This window comes from Tenrec ecaudatus, chromosome 6 (assembly GCF_050624435.1).
Source record: "Tenrec ecaudatus isolate mTenEca1 chromosome 6, mTenEca1.hap1, whole genome shotgun sequence".
Lineage (NCBI taxonomy): Eukaryota > Metazoa > Chordata > Mammalia > Afrosoricida > Tenrecidae > Tenrec > Tenrec ecaudatus.
In genome coordinates, this window is record NC_134535.1 from 99,780,712 (window position 1) to 99,785,073 (window position 4,362).

The 4,362-nt window shown below is 39.2% G+C and overlaps 1 non-coding gene across 1 annotated transcript; it reads left to right on the plus strand.

The window, feature by feature from the left end:
* The first annotated feature begins 1,194 nt into the window (after positions 1–1,194).
* Positions 1,195–1,357, plus strand: LOC142451947 (U1 spliceosomal RNA). The gene has a single exon (XR_012785043.1). It is a non-coding gene; the product is annotated as a U1 spliceosomal RNA (small nuclear RNA).
* The last annotated feature ends 3,005 nt before the right edge of the window (positions 1,358–4,362 follow it).

A 4,362-nucleotide genomic window follows, 5' to 3' on the forward strand; every position in this document is an offset into this window, starting at 1 on the left:
GCTACCAATTTTGAGAATTCAAGAAAATATCAAGGTGAACAGGAAAGTTAGTCATCTCAGTGGAGGCGTTGTAAGCATTGAAAGAAGCAAGGGCAAGAAAACTATAATTTCCAAAAGGTGTTTGAAATATCTCACAAAAAAATTTGAAGAAGATTAATCTACGTGATTGGTTGTGTGTGTTTGCCAAGAACAAAGAAAGTTATGACTTAGGATACTTGCAGATTAAACAGGAAAAGAAGAGGAAGAAAACTCACTTCTTGGGAATATTTTGTATGAGTTCTTGAATAAAACTTGGGAACCAAAAAAAAGAAAAATGTTGGAGATAAAATTGGATTTCCATTTGCAGAAGAATGAAACAAGACACATACCTTACTGCATATACAACAACGAGCTGCAGACGGATTAAAAACCTAGATCTAAAACCTCGAACTATAATGCTCATCAGTGACAAAAAATAGGGGCCTAGTCAAGGACCACAAAACATGGCATAAACACACTATAATGGAAAGCACACACAGCAAAAGGCAAAATAGAGGACTAGGCTCTCCTACAAATTAGACAGTGAGGTGCATCAAAAATGTTCACTGAGAGGATGAAAAGAGAACCCTCAGACTAGGAAATAAATGTTGGCAATGATACATTGGACAAGGGACTAATTTCTAAAATCTATAGAAAACTTCAACAATGCAACCAGAAAAAGACAAATAATATCCCCAAATAGGGAGAGAATATGAACAGACAAGCCACCAAGGAAGACATTCAGGCAACCAAAAGTATCATGAAAGGCTCAACATCACTCGCCATTCAAGAGATGCAAATCAGAACAATGACTGTCTCACACTGGCATTCGGAGCAGCACTAAAGAAACAGAAACTGCAAATGCTGGAGAGGGTGCCAAAAGATTGCAACCCTAATCTGCTGTGGGTGAGACTGTCAAACGGGACAACCACTGTGGAAAGCAGTATGGTGCTTCCTAAAAAGACTGGGTAGAGAAACACCCTATGATCCAGAAATCCCTCCGCTCGATATATATCCTAAAGAATTAAGAGCCACAATAGGAACATATATGTGCAGACCTGTATTCACCCAGCACTATTCACAGTAGCAAAAGGATAGGAACAACTGAAATGCCCATCAGTGGAAGACTGGATCAATACACTTTGGTACATGCAATGGAATATTACACAACACTAAAAAATAATGCTAAAGGGGAGATACCACAATGATGAAGGTGGTTTCCCCAGGTGAGGCTTATCCATTGTACTCTGGAGATGCTGAGTCCTGCGATGTCTCCAGATGTGGGAAACATGACTGCATACTTGGTGGTAGTAAGGGACTGCATTTGTGCTGTCCCATTTTAAAACAAAGAAAAGTGAAGTTTTATTTTCTAATAATGGAGACACATAACCATGAATCTGGGAAGCATTTCATAACATGGGTGAACCTGGAGGACATTATACTGAAGGAAATTGATTAAAAACAAAATGGCAAATGTTGTATGAGACCAATTACTGTTTTTAATCGAGAAAAGGTTTACACAGAAAAAGAAACAGATTCTGATGGTTACCATGTGCCATCAAGTAGATCCTGACTTATTGACCATAAAGGGCAGGATAGAACCGCCCCCTGTGAGTTTCTGAGGCTGTATATCATAATGGAAACAGAAAGCCTCGTCTTTCTCTGGAGGAGCAACTGGTGGGTTCAAACTGATGACTCTGCAGTAAGCAGTCCAACTCAAAACCCAGCACACAACCATGGCTCTTATACCAGAGAATAAACCCAATCACTGTAGTATACTATGAAAACCACAGAAGAGAAGCCAAAACATATACACAGAGGAGATGACAAACAATGCCAAGATACTCCTGAGATTACCAACAAGGAAGTAAATCTTTCCTAATTGGTAGTCTCAGGAGTTTCCTGCAATTTTAAATATGTGTTTTATATATTTAGAGCTGGTGACCTGACTTAGAGTTTTAACCTCCAAAATGGTGAACAATAAATTCCTATTCCTTCACAGAAAATGTGATGTTTATATTACACCAGGACTAAATCTGCTGGTCTCCTAAAAGAGAAGTTCATTTTTTCTTTTTGCCATCTAGTCTCTTATCCAAAGCAATTCAACCTGCACTCCAGCCTCTTAGCTGAAACTGCCATCCTTATGTAGCATTTGTTTTCCTTGAATCTCCTTTGCTTTGACTGTGGTGACTCCATTCTTTTCTGGCTCTTGTCCTAACTCTCTAGTTCTTGGTTTTTAGACTCCATTGCTGATTGTCCTTCCCTTACCTCTCTTTAACCATTGACAATTGTACCATTCCATCCTCACCTCTTTTTTAATGATCCTAAACACTCCTCCTTTATAATTTTTTTAATTTTAAAAATTATTTTATTGGGGGCTCTTACAGCTCTTATACCAACCAATTGTATTGAGCATATTTGTACATATGTTGCCATCATCATTTACAAAACATTTTCTACTTGAGCCCTTGATATAAGCTCCTCTTTTTTCCCTTTCCTCTCCTACCCTCCCACCTTCTTGAATTCTTGATCAATTATATTATTATTATTATTATTATTATTATTGTGTATCTTACATGGTCCATTATTATTATTTTGTATCTAGTTTATAATTTTTAACAATGGTCTTAGCTACCATCTGTATGCTGACAAATCTCAAATCTAATACCAAGATTACTTCCCTGTCTTGATTTCCACACCATTGTAGTAAACCTGTGCCCCTCGGGTTTCTCCAGTAATAGAAGCATTGGCACAATTTGGAGGATCTGATAACTTCTGATTAGAAAAAAATGTTTTTTAAGTGTTCTAGAGAGATGTTTACATCCAAGAGCTTTACCCTTGGATAAAATTTTAACTTGGTAAATACTAGTACAAAGGCATGAACGAAAGTGAACAGAGCAAAGGCTTTCCCTCCCCAGAAGAAGTCATCAATCTGTCCATTAAGCCATTCTGTAGAGTTGCCTCAAAATAAAGAGTCAATGCTGACTCACAGTTACTTGATAGGATGGGCTAGAACTGCCCTGGTGTATGTCTGAGATTGTAATTCTTTCCATAAGCAAAAAAGCCCATCTTTCTCCCACGAAGGGGCTGGTGGTTTTGAACTGTTGACCTTATGGATCATAGTTTAACATATAACCACTGTGGCACTACATCTGCCATAATAAACTTACAAATTTCTCTGTCTGATAGTAAGGATACCTACATCCCTGGATTATGGGTAGAGGGAATTCACTGGAGGCTTAACCCATGAAAGGATACTGCAAATGGATCTGGAGCTGCCACTGTTATCCAGAGCCTTCTGCAAACCAGGTGTTCAGAATTTAAGCTCTGGTACTATTTCCATGTTCAGATTTGGATTTTACTATTTACAGTCCGTGAATCGTACAGGCTGGTGTGCTTCTTCCATGTGGACTTACTTGGTGACTTACTTAAATGGCTGCCTTAAATATACGCCTTTAAGACTTCTCTGGGGATGCTATTATTTCTAATAGGAAGGCATCATCTATTTTTTTGCCAGCTTTTGCTATAACATCCATATCTTCAGTGATGTCTTCTTCAAAAGGACAAGTATTAAGTAAGGTCATGTCATAAGAACTAACTGTTCTTAGATTGGGGCAACAATTAAGTGGGAGATGCAATTCCATTTATATATCTAGGTTTATGTATGTCTCTGGTTCATTTTAGAGGTATCTTTATTATTTTATGATAGAGAATATTATAACTCATTCCCATTGGGGCATAAGATAATTCTGGGTGCAGAAGCAAATGTGGTGAAGAAAGCTGATGGTGCCCAGCTATAAAAAGATACAGCGTCTAGGGTCTTAAAGGCTTGAAGATAAACAATCGCCATTTAGCTCAGAAGTAACAAAGCCCACATGGAAGAAGCACATGAGGTGTGCAATCACGAGGTGTTGAAGGGATAAGGTATCAGGCGTCATCAGAACAAAAAGTCATATCATTGTAAATGAGGGGAAGTGTGGAGTGGAGACCCAAAGCCCATCTGTAGGAAACTGGACATCCTCTTACGGAAGGGTTGTGGGGAGAGGAGCCAGTCAGGGTGCAATGTAGCAACGATGAAACAGACAACTTTCCTCTATTTCCTAAATTCTCCCCATCCCCCACTATCATGATCCCAATTCTGCCTTACAAATCTGGCTAGATCAGAGGATGTACACTGGTACAGATAGGAACTGGAAACACAGGGAATCCAGGACCAGTGGTGAGAGAGACGATACCGGAAGGGTGGAGGGAAGGTGGGGTGGAAAGAGGGAACCAATTACAAGGATCTACATATCACCTCCTCCCTGGGGGACAGACAACAGTAAAGTGGGTGAAGGGAGACGT